We start from the raw sequence: 15692 nt of genomic DNA on the forward strand, positions 1-15692 counted from the left end.
AACCTGTCCTCTGATGTCCCTGCACTCAGACTAAATCAGTGCTAAATGGCTCTTCCTTCTGTATTTGGATGAGCCACTGCTTTGTGTCAAGGTTTTAGAATTCAATAGAAAGTCAGTAGCTCAGTAGGTAGGTAGACCGCCATCAACATATGAATGAGTGAATGTGGCAAGTGCTGTAAAGTGCTTTGAGCGATCAGAAAATACCACTTACTATACAGTAGCTCTCAGAGAATAAACAGCATTGACAGGTGCCCTTTAAAACTGAAATTAGGGGTTAACGTTTTTCTCCCGAATGCATATCTTGGCAACAGGGTGGAGCCCGGGTGGAGCTGACAGGGTAACAATGCGACGGCGTGTGTCATAGCACAATCTGTCAGTAAAGTTAATACACCCCCGCAAATCCCAACACAATAATTCTCTTTGATGACACAGAGGTGAAACACTGAGACACTGTGTCCGGGCTCCAGACTCACTACAACACACTACAACATTTTCTGCCAGGTGCAGCAGCACATCATTTAGGTGCGCCCAATAATACAGCTTAATTAAATCTAAAGGACTGTAAGCAGTGATAAAAGTGCAAATGAATAACTACAACAACGTAACACACAAAAAGTAAAAATCACCAACATTGCCTAATATGTATGAGAATGTGACAGAAGTTATAAGTTCTAACGTTAACTGAGCTGGGATCAGTCCGGTCCTCCTCAGCTCCGCTGTCGTTCACGACGTCGACTTCACGCTGTACCCAGGCCTCTGGCTCCTGCAGCTGAGGGGGTGACAGTTTGAGTGACTTTGTGTTGATGAGACATTCAATGGTTACAAACGTCTCTGTCCAGAATAAAAGGAGCGTACGTTTAAAAATGAAAGCGAGCTGTGTGTGTTAGATTACATCCTCTGGGGTCTATAATAAATACAAAGCACTGGGTAAATAGTTATGACATTTAGCTGTTTATATTTGATGAATTATTAAAATGATATCTCAGCTGTTTGTCTAAAACCAGGCTCTGCATCGCCGTGTGAGTGCAGAAGTATCTGGGGGCTCCGTGGGTGTGCTTCTCATTCGCCTCCTCAATCCGAAGCTTCAAAGCCGTTCAAACAGCAACCTCCCAGTTTCTAGTGTTTTATATCTGTGAAACAGAGTGTCATGTGTCAGAAAAACTGGTTAATGGAGTTAAATGTGCCTGTCGGTGAGCTCATGTCTCACTCGACAATGTGTCCATTGTCCGGTTGTCGCGTCATGAGTTCAGATATTTATTGTCGATAGCGGGCTTGTTGTTAAACTGTGGTAAGACGGTGAAGACAAAGCTGTAGATAATCAGAATGTAAAACAATGTGGACCCGGTGGGAAGACGTGATAGTCAAAACAAGGAACCCAGAGGCCCACATGCAAAGTCACGAGGGGTGTTTGTCGACCGCGGTGGTCATATTTTACCATGTGTTGCAGCACGTGTCTGTAAGTTTGATTGATTCAGCTCAGAATTGAACAATATGCAACAGCATAATTACTTTGGATATCATATTAAGCTCTGTTTGCATGGGTCCAGTGTTATCTGTGGAGCATTGGTAATTTGTAATAATTTGGAATGATTGCTGTGAGGTGATTTGGTCGTTTCTAAATCACATGAGGTCCCATGATGATACTAGTCCTGTGTAAAAAGGGCTTAGCTGTGTTACACCATCCAATTTCATGGGAAGGTTCAATGTGTCCCTTTTTCTCAGAAATAACCTCTCAGATAACCAGATAGCCTGCGGGGCGGATCACACGGAGACTCACTACTAGAGGCAGCAAAACCATTGTCTTCCTTTGGTGCGACAGGCCTATGGCGCATGTCTTTAGCCATTTTTTGAAGTTTTGTATATATATGTTATACTTTTCTGAGGCAACAAGTCTCTGTGTGATCTACCTTGACAGCCTGAGGAGAGGCGCTGCTCTGTAGTCGGGTGGTACGGCACTAAAATAAAGATGACATTTTTTTTTAAAAACAGCTGCAAGAATCAACCAAATACTTCCTTCTATTAGCCTTAACCATCTTAACCCTCTCTCTCTCTCTCTCTCTCTCTCTCTCTCTCTCTCTCTCTCTCTCTCTCTCTCTCTTCATCTTTATGTTTGTTTCCTTTCTCCTGCCTGTGTGAATGATGTGCTCGAGCTTTGCCTCTTGTGTATTTGTGTAGTCTGTCCTCTTCTAGGCCTCCATGGAGGAGGTCCTGTGGCTGAGGTCCGTGTGATAGCACCTTAAAGTTGCTCCGAGTGCTCCAAGTTGCAGAGTCTTTAAATATGTTTTTAATCTATTTACAATTTTTGTCATCCTGATTGTCCCTACTCTAATTTTTCTGTTCATTTCACCCCGTCTAAAAGCTTGTTTGTGGGGGGAGTTTTCCTCATCAGGAGAGAGGGTCTAAGGGTAGAGGGTGTCAGATGCAGCATAGCTTGCAGAGCACCCCAGGGCTAATTTTTGATATAGGGCTATATAAATAAAATTGACTTGACATGTTACCAGTTTACCCACCAACTAGCCCCACAAGTAGTCCTTATGTCATTATGTATCCAGCAACACCTCTTTCAGGATGACATGAATTAGTTTTGTTGTGCAACCCTGCGGTGTGACCGCTGACTAAAGCCAAAAGGAAAAGGAAAATTAAACAACATTGTTTCCTACATGAGTAAAATCCTGGATTTCATCTGATATTTTGAAACAGGGTGGTTTTACACTGAGAAAGGATATTGGGATACGGACAAATCCTGATCACCTGTTAAGTAGCAATAACTCTCTTCATTGAGTCCGCCTGCTGATGCGCTCCTGTTGAGCCAAGACAGCGAACCTCCTGCAACAGCTGCTGGATGCATCACTCTTCCCTCTCTTCCCTCTCTCCCTCTCTCTCTCAGACAAAACAAGGCAGCGCAGGAAACCTTGATTAAAGCACTTCCTGTCTGACTGACCCAGAGGATCAAGGAGCTTGGAGGCGGCTCGGGTATTATTTTACCCACGCTGCTCCGAGTGGAGGTCGCCCCGACCTAATCCAGTGAAGTTTACGGCTGAAATCGGAGAAGTGGCTGCTGCGGAGCTCTGTTAATCAAGGAACACAGTGAGAGCGAAGAAGTGTTTGTGGTGTTCCTGGTTGCGAGGAAAGGATGTAATCTTTGGATTTTGTATTATAACCCGAAAGACTTTGTTGCCAGTTGGAAAACTGTTCAAACAGCTGTTGGGAGGGAAGAAGCACATAAGAAAGAGAAGCTGACAGGCTGGTACAGCGACACCGAGACAACTCACACAGTTTGTAAGGGAGTCTGGTGATATTATCTGTCGCTAACATAGACAGGGGAAGACAAGACCATACATGTCATTTACATTACAGTCAAAAATATGGGAACCAGTCAAGTGTTCAGTCCTCCCTGCCATGGTTTGGTGCGGTTTAGCAGGATCTCCTTCAGTGTCGTCCGACACACATTGACACAAGAATCACATGCAGCCCAGCCCACCTCTGACTGTGCTCTGAGTGATCAGATCTCAACTCAGGATGGATGTAGGGACCAGGTCTGAGCAGCCTATGAGAAGCACCGAACTGGAGGCCCAGGCACGATCATCCTAGCTTAGCAAACTAGGGGAAAAAAATGGAAACAAAGGTCTCCAGCAGACGTGTTTTTAGTTGTCCGCGTGAGAGTTGTGTTTGATTTTGTGTCTCCGCACTGCCTGCTGGTTGCATATAAAATGCAACTTATGTAAGCGTTGTGTAAGAGCAGATTTTATTTCCTCTGACAGGTTTAATTAAAGTTTGTGGAGGAGTGCGGCTGGTCCGCCTCTGGCTTTGTTTTCCCCTGACACTCTGAGTCAGCAGAGGCCGTTCCCTCCGACTGTCTACAGCGACAGGAAATTTCATCTGGGCTGTCTCGCTGCAGTCTCTGGCGGACCACCGGCCCGCCGAGGTGACAGATGCCCCCGTCTGGCTCTGTGTCAGTTTCATGAGGTAATGAAAGCGTTTTCCTAACCTGGATCAGCGGTGCAAGTTGTTAACTCGCCAGCTGAGCAGAGGAACACCAAAGGAGGAAAAAGGCTGATCAAGTATGACACAGAGTTCACACTACATTATGTGAATGTGCTCCACACAGTGCTACTCTAAAGGTCAGATGTATGAAATTACATGATAATACAGGACTCGTTGGTATCTGTACTTCCCCATTGCAATTTGGTATGTAATCAATTTACCAAACAACACACTGAAGCTGTGGCTTCTTGGGCCCCTCCAGGCCGGGAAGCCTGGGGCCTGTTCTCCTCTGCTGGTAATCAAGTGACTCAGTGTGTTGTGTACAGATGTTAAAGTTTGTAGGATTTAAAGTTCCTAATTATTTTTGATTCTTCACACAACAACAGCCTAGCTGCCAGAATAACGAGTCGGCATTTTTTTTTCGTGTCTGGACACTGTGGATATGTTTGAGTTTGTATGTTTGATTCATATCGTGTGTCAACATTTCTACAGTACATGTCATATCACAGTGACTTTCATGTGACTGCTGGGCGAGGCAGCTACCAAGCGAGAGACGAGACGGCACTTCAACGTTTGTTAGCATGCAGTAACTCGATACTTTCAAGGAGATGTTAATTTCTTGTGTGAGTTCTCAATTTGAACTCTGTGTAGGGAGGAAATTTAAAAAAAAGCAGCAAAAAGGTTTCATGAGGCAAGTGGTGTAAGTTACAGTAAGCAGTGAAAATACACTCGTAGTTCATAGATGTGTGAGAGACACGACTCCCATCAAACGTTCGCAATTTGGGAACGACTGGACAATGTGCAACAACTTCCTGTTCAACAGCAAATAATGTGTTGCCACAACAAACAGGCTTTACAACATGGCATCATCACTGAACCTGTAAAGTTTGGGTCACACTGGACATTGTGTGTTTGAGTTACAATGAATTCCTGTTTCATGGCGATTGAAACTAAAATCTTCTATACAGCCACAGGAAACTCTGCCAAAGAAAATGGTCAGGTTAAATCTGTTGCAGGAGTTTGTTAAGTACAAACTGTGTAATTGGCAGAAACGAGCATTAATTTAAGCTTGGCTGACTTCCTGTTGGGTCGAGGTCATGGCAACAAGAGGCTTTCTTGTCGATGTCGGTGTGGTACACGTGTACCGAGTTTCAGACACCTACAAGACAGAAACACAGGCGCTGGTTTTCAGGGATGCTCGGCGGCGTCTTCTTCTTCTTCTTCCAATTTGTGTTGTTTACCGGTGGTTGGAAAACACCTTTTAGAGCGCACTCATACTTGGCTCAGTTGCTCTCTATCGTGCCGAAGCATGATTAACCCCCCCTTCGACAGCCCCCCCCCGCTGGGCTGCACTCACATTGCTCCGGCCACAGTAGAGAACAACACGGAGAACATGACTAACTTTACTGACTTTTTTGAGGGTTATGTTGTGTTGTTTTGGTCATAGACGGCCTTCCCACATCCCTTTCTCAACTATTCAAAGCGGCGTAATTCTAATGATTATATCTCGTGTCCACGTTGTGCGAGCAAGGCACTGAGCGCTCACATTCGTCAAATATTCTGGACTTTGGGGGTCAAACGTGCTCGGGCAAGGTGCAGCTTACTGCCACATTAGAGGGACTTACTGGATGAAGAGATGTGGTGGTGTAAAGCCTGTCAGTGGGCGCCTATTCCCCGCTTTTTTACTGCAATCGGCTCGTAACCTTATTAACCTTCACGCTGAGAAGGGCAAGATATTCTCACACTATCCCGCATGCGAACAGCATACATGTAAACTACCTGTTACCTTTTTCTTTTGCAGGGATTCAGCCAGGCCTCTCCGACTGCAAACATCTGTCTGCTTGGGTTAGACCCTTCATTTTAATCATGCTTAGGTTTTATATGAAAAGACTCGTGTTTTTCATCGGTCTGACAGGGTTAGTTATGCAACTTGCGTAAAGATCATCAGGTCTCAAGCCTATTGTCTACACACCAGGAGGAGTCTGGCTGCACACTGACACTAGCTCTCACCACCACCTCTTAAACACCACTACAGGCCTGTGCAGGTGTGCAAGAGTACATCTGTACGTCTGAGAGGTCACAAAGGTGAAGCTGGAGCTCCTCATGAAGTCGTGTTTGTTTTTTAACCGTCCATACCTCCATTCGCGAGTCACTCCGCAGTTGGCTTTTGCAACAGCGGGGAGGCTTAACTGTGGTGAGCGATAGCCAAAATACAGCCAAGTCAAATACTGGCTTTACTTAAGGTTGAGACCCAATGCTCAACAGAGAGAACCAAAAGCCTGGGCCCTCCATCTCGCCACACTGGTGTTATTTACTGGTTTCGCTGCACGAGTTGTGGCTGTGGTTTGGTGATTAACCCTGGCAGGGAGGAGAGTGCATGCCGTTCTCTGCCCACACTGACATCAACACGTCTCGTTGCCAGGTAAAGCTGGTGCTTTGCTCTTTCTGTCAGCAGAAATGCACAAATGGAAACAGACACGCACGCGACAACCAGCTCCCAGAGACATTCTTGTTTTCACCAGAGCTGCATTTCAAATCATTATGTCTTCACTTTTGTCATGTTGTGCATTTTTGGGGCCATTTCGTAACAGGAATTTGGTAACACAATCCATCGTCAGTCTGGCTTTTGTTTTGGCTTTCCTTAAAAGATCTGAAAGATCTTCTGTTGCTCATTTGCACACATTGCTAGTCTGTCAGTTTTGAATCATATTGTTCCACAAGCGTAATCCTTGTTTCATGTGTCACAATGTTTTCAGTGCAGACACGCTTAAATCACTATGGCCAGTATTGTACTGGCAAACCTTGGCATAAATATAGTTATGCGAAGTAACTGTATGTAGCGCATAATATATGTTTCCCTGTGCTTTGCCCTCCTAACAGTGAATAACATTTTGTTTTTTGTTTTTTTTTGTTTTTTAAAAACAGTGTTTCTTCACAAAACGTCTTGCCAGAAAAGAAAAGCCTCTGAAACAATCTTCAGCCCATGCTGGGTCAGAAGAACTCCTCTGGAATCTAGATTGATGAAAACTGCTTCAGGGCTGGCCTTTCTTTCAAGCAGAATGTGCCCGCCCGCCGCATTCTGGTCGAACTGAGCGACTTGTCCAAGAAATGAAATTCTCATTGCAGGGTTTACAGTCTGCTTTGGTAGTGAAGCCTCCACCAATATCAACAGCAGATGACACTGACCGACTGTTACTCAACATGTAATATCAGCTCAGAGTGCTACCCGGGAACCAATATCGCGCTCTAACCCAGTCACATTACAAGATCTGTCATCAAAGCAGGGGGAAAAGACCAGGATGAATATGTGCAGACTGCTGTATATTGAACACTGCTCCGGTCAATATTAGTTGTATTGTGGTCCCTGCTGCTGGGCAGTTGGACTCACTTCTGGCGTGTTCAAGGATGAGTTAATGGCTCAGTTTAGGTCGGCTTAGATTCAGAACATGTGCGGTTTGACTTGCCTGTGTATATCTAAAGGCTTTTTTTTGTTACTCTGTGACTTCTTTTCTCAAGATATTGATATTTTTTTGCAGAATATCAGCGTTTTTAATAACATGTTGACATTTAAGGCACACAGACTGACTTGACAAGATGGAGATGTTCTGCAGCGCGACGTCTGACTTCAAATCTATTCGCAGCCGTTAATCTTACCTATTTCACCGCGCCATAATCACTTCGTAAAGCAAACATTGCCTCGCATTATTTTGGAATCGTTCCCTCAATGCAGCGTGACATGAACAGAAATACACCTCTGCCAAATTTAGCACACACCTCACCTGCTGAGTTTAGCATCACAAATGTCAGCGCTCCATTAAAAAGCGGGTTACATCACACTGTAAACTCCTGTTGTTCTTTATTATTAGGATGGTGCTTAAGAACAATGCAGGGTGTTTTACACACACACACACACACACACTCACCGGCTCACTCATAATCTACATGAGTTCATTGTTTATAAATGGACATCTCGTCCCTTGTCGCTCCTCTGTCACCAGGCAGGATGTGTTTCCCCTCCCTAGTTTCTGTCTCTTATCCTCCCTCGCATCGTTCCGCCGTCTGCCACTTTACAAACGACCCGCTGCTGCTTTTGTCCCCGCAAACGTCTCGCTGCTGTCACTGCAGGTACCCATCGGCCCCTCTGGCCTCTGGGCACAGATATAGTACAATGGGTATAGTCTTAAAGGAGATGAGGGTGAAACGAAGGAACAAGTCACCTGTGATTTATCTGTCGAGACAAAAAAAATAAAAAATGCCCAGACAGACAACCAGTATCACAAGCTGTACACGTGATCTGGTTGACTGATGTCTGGCCAAGTGTGAGGCCATTTACTCGCTGTGTTCATTTCGTTCAGATGTTTATCGATAGTTAAGGCAATCATCCGAGGATAAATTATGACGGAATCTATTCTTAAAGGTCCAATAGTGCACAACTTGAGTTTACTCATCAAGGACAGTGCCACACAACAGGTGAACAGTTGTATAATGTCATCAGTGGATCACAGCCGAAAAACCCGAGGAGTCAAATCTATTGTTTACCCAAAACGAGTTACATGAGCAAAGAAAGAATTTAACAGGAATGCTGAAATGCCTGCGAGCATCACAACAGGATATCCCACTAGAATTTAGTTTTTTTTTCCAGTCAGTCAGCATGTTTTTCTTACACAATGATTACAAAATCTTGCCAGGCAGTTGTTGTTAATACAACATTTTATTTAATTTTTTTTCATAAGTTTGATTTAGAATATTTCTGCCTTGAAATGAAGCAACATTTGGCAAACCTCTGTAGCGCAAAAGAGACACAAAAAAAGAATCGAAAGAATAGCATTCCAATAGTACACTTTGGAAGAAAAACTACTTTGATAAAAACGATTTGAAGTTTGTTTTCTATTCCAGAAGCCTTTAGACTTGTGAAAAAAGGTTTAGCGGTGTACTGCATGTATAGACTATGATTAAGATTGTGATATTTCTATTTTTAGATGTGTAAATGTAAAATTGCATTCTATTCTTTTCACAAACTCTCTTTCCTCAAATCTCTTGTTTTTCGAGAAAAAAGGACACAAATGGACGGTGAATGGACTTGTTAACCTGTATACACTGTGCAGTGTGTGCACATTAGTTTACACACTGTCACCTGATGAAAGGGGGTTGTCCTCGCCCATGTGGGAACTGACTGTGCCGGGGATTGTTACACAGCTGCCAACCAAGAATTTCAGGTCTGCAAGTCGTCAATAAAGCCAGTCCAGCAGGTCGGGGCCAGAGGTGAGCCGCTTTTCCTCCCAAGGCTCAACCTTCAATTACAGCTCTATCCCCTCCTCACTTTAGTTTTGCCGTTACCTCGACTCTCTTACAGCTGGTGACACTGATGGATTTGCGTTGAGGGTGTTGTTGAAGATTTGAAAGTGTTCACCTTCTCATAGATTGACCAGACGTCTAAGCTTGCCGCTGCTTGTTTACTCCTCGAAATGGAAGATGTGATCCGCTGAGCATTTGGAACACCTAAAAATACGAATGGAACTGGGGCAGAGCACTTGAAATCTGTCTGTGTTAACGGGACGCGGCCCACTTGACAGATCCAGACCTCCGTGTTCACTTGTGTGCGGTTTTTAAACAACGATTAGCGCCATTACAATGTCTGAGACGGCTTAATGTATACAGCAGGTTTTAAAAGCAAGCCGAGCGGAGGTCACACTGAAGAATGCTATACAGTAGATTAAAGTGTGAGTGTCGGGGCGGCCTTTGATGTGGGATCAGTGTGACTCAAGCTGGGTTACAAGCCGCAGGGAGTCCTGGAGGAGAGCAGCAGCTGCTGTTGTCATCAGGAGCTTTACTGAACCACAGCGCTCCTCTGTAGACGCTGTGTACAGTGTGATGTTCGCTCTGTCCCTGCGCAGGCTGATGTTTTCCCTGTAACCTGATTAAGGCGACATTCCAGTCATTACAACTGTCATGTAAACACCATCAGCACGTTATCTCTTACAAAGTAAACGCGACAAAGATTACCGCGACAAAGCTGGAGAACTCATCAGTCTTCTCGGCTTTATCATAAGTATGGTGACTCTGACGTTCCAAAATTGGACTAATTGTTTGATGTGGTGTGTTTAAAGCTGCACTCATGGAGGTTCAGTTTTAACCATGGATCAAAAGATGATGTCTAATCTGAAAAAGGGCGCTTGTAATGACAAACCAAGAGAGACTTCGCATAATTCTGCAGCTCCTTTCAGCTATATGTAGAATTTATGTAGAACTGACGTATCTTTTCGCTCACGTTTGCTTTTACTGCCCGCAACTTCACTGTCGCCACACTCATCGTCCTCATATTCAGCTGTTTTCTCCTGCAAAGTTCCACTAAAACCAGGCAGACCAAGCCAGTGGGCTGCCAAACATAGTGGAAAATTAAGCAGCTAAATAGCCAAACATGACTACGACTAATTAATACTAAAAACAGAATATTATTAAAAACTGAATATATAATGTGTTTAGCTGTGAAGCTTCAAAAATGTTTTGTGGTCTAAGAAACTTTCCATCAGTGTGGGAGTGAGGAAATAATGGCTGTACTTTTAAATGTTGCTTCATAAACTGGGTAAAAAACAAAAGATACACAGGCATAGATGCACATCATTAGTCATTAGCAGATTGTGTTGGTGAATTCATGGTTTCCTGTGTCTCACCTCTAGTTGCTATGGAGCTGTTTTTGCATGAGTGGGTTTGTTTTTTTGTCTATCACTTGCAAAACCACGCGCGGGTGACGCCATGCGCGGTCCTAATGGTGTCACAGTATTTCATCGATCAGCAGGTAGTAACACGTCAAGTCGCGCCGCAGTGCAGCCGGCAAAAGGCCAGCAGAGAAGACTGGAGGATAGTAAATGTGGACGTGATGAATGCCGGATTTCAAAATGCTTGTAAAGTTAAATCTGCAGAAGCAAAGAAATGAACACAACACACATTGGTATGACCTCAAGAAGACAGACTTTTGTATACAAGAAAACACTACAGGGCAACTTCAAACTCTGAATCCGACCATGTGAGTGACGTGAATGAATATTCCTTTATTTTTGTCAGTTTTAGTCCTATTTTTGGTTGTTTAATTTTGATGGTGATCGGCCAAATGAGGTTTCCATGCTATAAATGAAAAAGAGTGTGATGAGCACATGGACAATGAATAAGACTTGCATGTAGGTGTTTTCGAAATTCATAATTTGGTTACTTTTATTTTGTGCATCCTATAATATTACAGTATCGGTTAGGGTTAGGGTTAATAATACAGTTTCTCACTCTCTGATTTTAGGCCTCCAAATACCAGGAAACATCGGCTTCGGTTTCTGGTTTTGTCTCCCAGTCACATCACAAATTCAGCGGCCATCTGTGCAGTCAGTGAATTCTGAAAAAAAAAAAAATGGCAGTATTCTCCTTTCAACACATCCACCGTCCTTTCAGCAGACACTGTTGTCACTTGCCAGCCATAGGGTGTATGCAGGTTTGTCTCCCCATGCCTTTGGGTACACACACACACACACACACACACACACACACACACGTGCACACACACACACACACACACACACACACACCCACACACACACACACACACACCTGGAAGCATCTGAACCAATGAAGCAGGCCGGAGTTATCCAGGAAAAACAAACATTTGCATTGTTGGTACCCAGTGATGCACAAAGAGTGCAACCTTATTGGTCTAGATGATCTCATTCTGACACTGAAAACCTGTGAACATTGCAGTGGGTGTGCCAGTGTTCAAATATCTGAAAAGGTGAAGTCACATGTGTCCTGGTGTCACATGTACAGGAAGGACAGAAGCCAGGGTTTAACTGAGTAAACACTGACACCAGCAACCCCACTGTGTGGTGAGTGTGCTTAGTGTTGTGCCAGTTGGGTAGTACAATTGTGAGACATTTGAGACACTCTTCTTTATTATATTTGAACAAATGTGTCATTATGTGTTCACTGGTGTTTATGTTCTTTGCACAACAGTGTTTTCCTACTGAGATCAATCCCAGTCAGCAAATTAAGAGTAGTAATCAGGCTGGTAGCACACTCATTGTCACTATATACCACTGGCTATATATAAAGATGGATCACGTGATAGATCTACGTGACACGAAAAACATCTCGATCACCTCCTGGTGATTGGCTGCAGTGCAGAATGTAAACCCCGCCTCCTCTATGTTGGGATGTGGGCAGGGTCAAACTAAAAACTCAAATAAATGCCCCAATACATATTTCCCAAAGCTGGTTTCTTCATTTTAGCTTGTTCTTATCATACTGATATATATATATGTACAAGTGTTCATTTGTTTGAGAAGATTAGCCTTAATTAGTTATTCGATGCTATGAAAAGGGATTCAAAGGATGTCTGACAGCTGAGCTCTGCTCACAAACGAGTCGGGTGGGTGTACGGGCATGAACTTGATACTGCGGCTACATCGCCTGATCACGACAGCTCAGACTCTGGCTCCAAACTACGTCACCCGGTGCAGGATGGCAGAACTACAATAGAGGAAGAAGAGAAGTGGTGTCCATCTTTATGTATGTCAGTGATATATATATATATACCAAATATCCAAGCAAATCACTGTGTTGTCTAAAATCCCATTCTGTGTCACATCCGAAGGGAGTAAAAAGGATGAAAGACTGACCTTTTTTGTTTTAAATTCATTAAAGAAATAGCATTTTTGCACATGTCTATAAATTGCTCTCCAACATTGAGATGAGAAGATTAATATCAATCTCTTCCCTGTGCAGGAAGTAGTACAAATTAGAGCAAAGTAGAGTTTGACTATACTACTTTCCAATTACTAAGATAAAGTAACGTATTATTTAGTGAGTTATACTGTTACACAGAGCTCAGGCGCTCACAGAGAACTGGCCCTCTTATTTATTGTGGGCAAAAAAAGGGAACATGTTTCAGATAGAGGCCATAATCAGCATAATCCAGAACAGCACAAATGATAATATGAAAAAAAAAAAAACAGATAAGGATAATTGAGGAAAAATCTTCATCGAATTAGTCTGAAGTGTCTAAAATGCAGTGCATGAGTAAACTCTGTGCAAATAAATGGCTCATCCTACTGAATTCATAGACAAAAATGCCATACAAAACTTTTTTTTTTCACCTTTTAACATTATTGGACATTTGACGGCACAACAGCAAACATGTTTTTGTTTTTTTTTTCCTTATGGACACACTGAATTCTACTCCTTTGTGTTTTTCTTCAAATGTGTTGTGTTCGTTTGTTGAAATGGTGCCTCTGTGTTTAGAGCTACAGTTACAGTGTGTAACCCAACCTGCTGCTCCAACATGTATGAAGTCACATGTGTTTGTGTTGTGTGTACATGTGTTCACTACCTGAGTAGACATGAATATAACCAGACAGCGTATCGGTTATAGCTACAGTTGTGTGTCTTTGCCTTTTTTCTCATGGGAAAGCGATAGTGAATGACGCACACACACACACACACACACAGACACACACACACACACACACACACACATACACACGCACACACACTTCTAATCCCAACTCTCTGCAGTCCCACAGTGGGACAGATGATGTCATTCACCTGTGGTGCCGTAGGGCGACAAAGGCTCTTTTGTGCTTGTGCAAATACACACACACACTCACTTTTCTTCCTGTGTGCGGGTCACGTGAGCAGATTGAATTGAATGCACATGTGGCTCCTCTCCGCAGGGGGAAACGCAGCATTTATCATTCGTTTGCCGTCTCATTCATCAAACCTGGAGAACAGTACGAGCTGCTGTGTTGTCACAAAGTCCCCCCTCACTTTGTAAGTCGAGTTAACGAGACAAATCAGGCCGGGTCAGGAGGAGGTGGACAGGCTTCCATTCAGACATTCAAAGAATTTGTGTTTTTAAGTGAGACATCTGGCTGGCTGAAAGGTTCAGAGCCCACTCTGAGAGAGTGTTCTGGACAGTTAGGAGGCATGTATAAAGTAGAGAGTTGAGCGACTGCAGTTTTTGAATGTAATCTGATCCGCACATCTCTTGATCTCTTAGTGTTTGCAGAAACTGGTTCCTTTACGAGTGGGTCAATGAACTCATTGTCTTGTGAGCAGATTGATCTTGGCTGTTTGTTGGTGTTGCCATACACGCGTGCAAGGGTCATTCGCTCATAATCACCAAACAGGACAATCATTAAGCCAAATGATCTTTGGCTATAATGATAACATTAATGATTCTCAAAGTCCTTAATGCTGCACTCCAGATCATTCACATTAACAATGGATAAAATGACGACATGTCATTTCAATGGTATCACTTGTGACTACTGCATGTTTAAATATGCAATTCTTTTCTTTGTGTTTGCTTTTCCACAGTCTATAGAATTAACTGAACTAACTGTCGCTCATGCCTATATTGGCATCTAAACATGACTGGTTCAAAGTATTTTTGCTGCTGGCCATTATTGTGATGGACAGACAGAAGAAAGGTGAATACCCAATATACTTTACCACCATGTATACAGTTCGTCAATCTAGACCAGCAAAGTGTTGGTGCCACTCTGGAACCAGCCACGATTCTCGGCCAGGAAATCTGAGCACCGAAGAACTGGTTCAAGATTAGGCACTGGCAACAAACCAGCCCTCAAACCACCTCTGTTGAAAAGCGATACCCTTCAGGCCAGTCATTAGAAATTATGGAAAGAGGGGGAAAAAAATGTTCAAATTGGGCCCCTCATCCGCATTCATTCCAGCACCACCACATGCCCACCCTTGTCACGGCACAGATGGAGTATCTTGCAACCATTTCCAAATTCAGTGTTGTATACCCACCCAGGCCATGTCCTGGTTTGCATACATACTGTATATTCAATAGCTGTATTTACATGGACACTTATATTCCACTAATAATAAGAATAACAGTCTATTCAGACCTCATTGAAACCCCTCAACTAGAAGAGAATGATCCAACCGATCCTGAGAATTTTTGAATCAAATAAACTGAGGTGGTGTAACCCTTTATTAACTTTGATTGTTTCGCTATGACTGGAATTAATAAATAGAGATCTGTAACGCCTGACCCAGCGCTGCGTACGGTATGTGCACCATGGCGATGTCATAAAGTCGTAGAATTAAAAGGCGAGACTACTGACGAGGCCTTTCAGGAGCAGTGTTTCCTGTGGGAGAGAGGAGCTTCTGTTGGTGCAGACACTGGCCTTTTCAACTTTCAAGATCTTATACATGCACAATTAAAAAAGCACAATAGGTCTACCATAAATGCGTAGTCCACTCACTGTCTGATTCTACACAGGTGGTCTGAGAGTGACATTTAGGCAGCTTTATCATCGACCCATACTGCTCTGTCCTGATCTGTCCTAGCTCTTTTCAACACGTGATTTTATCTGCTGTTGACACTACGAGCAGGAAAAGAGAGGAAATAATCTCCCTGGTAGGTGCTCCTGAACTCAAAATAAGGTGCTGTAAAAAAAAAAAAAAAAAAAGCTCACACCTGCCCTATCAAACTGCAGTTAAAGATATAACTGAGATTAGCCTGCTACGACGTGCAGTGCAGTGGGAATGCCTGCCTGCACGTACTGTACAGCATGCAATCACACCGGCCTGCACGTCCACCTACTGGGTAAAAAGCTGTGGGCAGCTCCACATGGCAGAGGCAGCAGCTGTTTGAAATCGGATTTCAGATCTCCTGAACCCGAATGTCCTTCTCTAAC

The sequence above is a fragment of the Acanthopagrus latus genome, chromosome 14 (genome assembly GCF_904848185.1).
Source record: "Acanthopagrus latus isolate v.2019 chromosome 14, fAcaLat1.1, whole genome shotgun sequence".
NCBI classification, from domain to species: Eukaryota; Metazoa; Chordata; class Actinopteri; order Spariformes; family Sparidae; genus Acanthopagrus; species Acanthopagrus latus.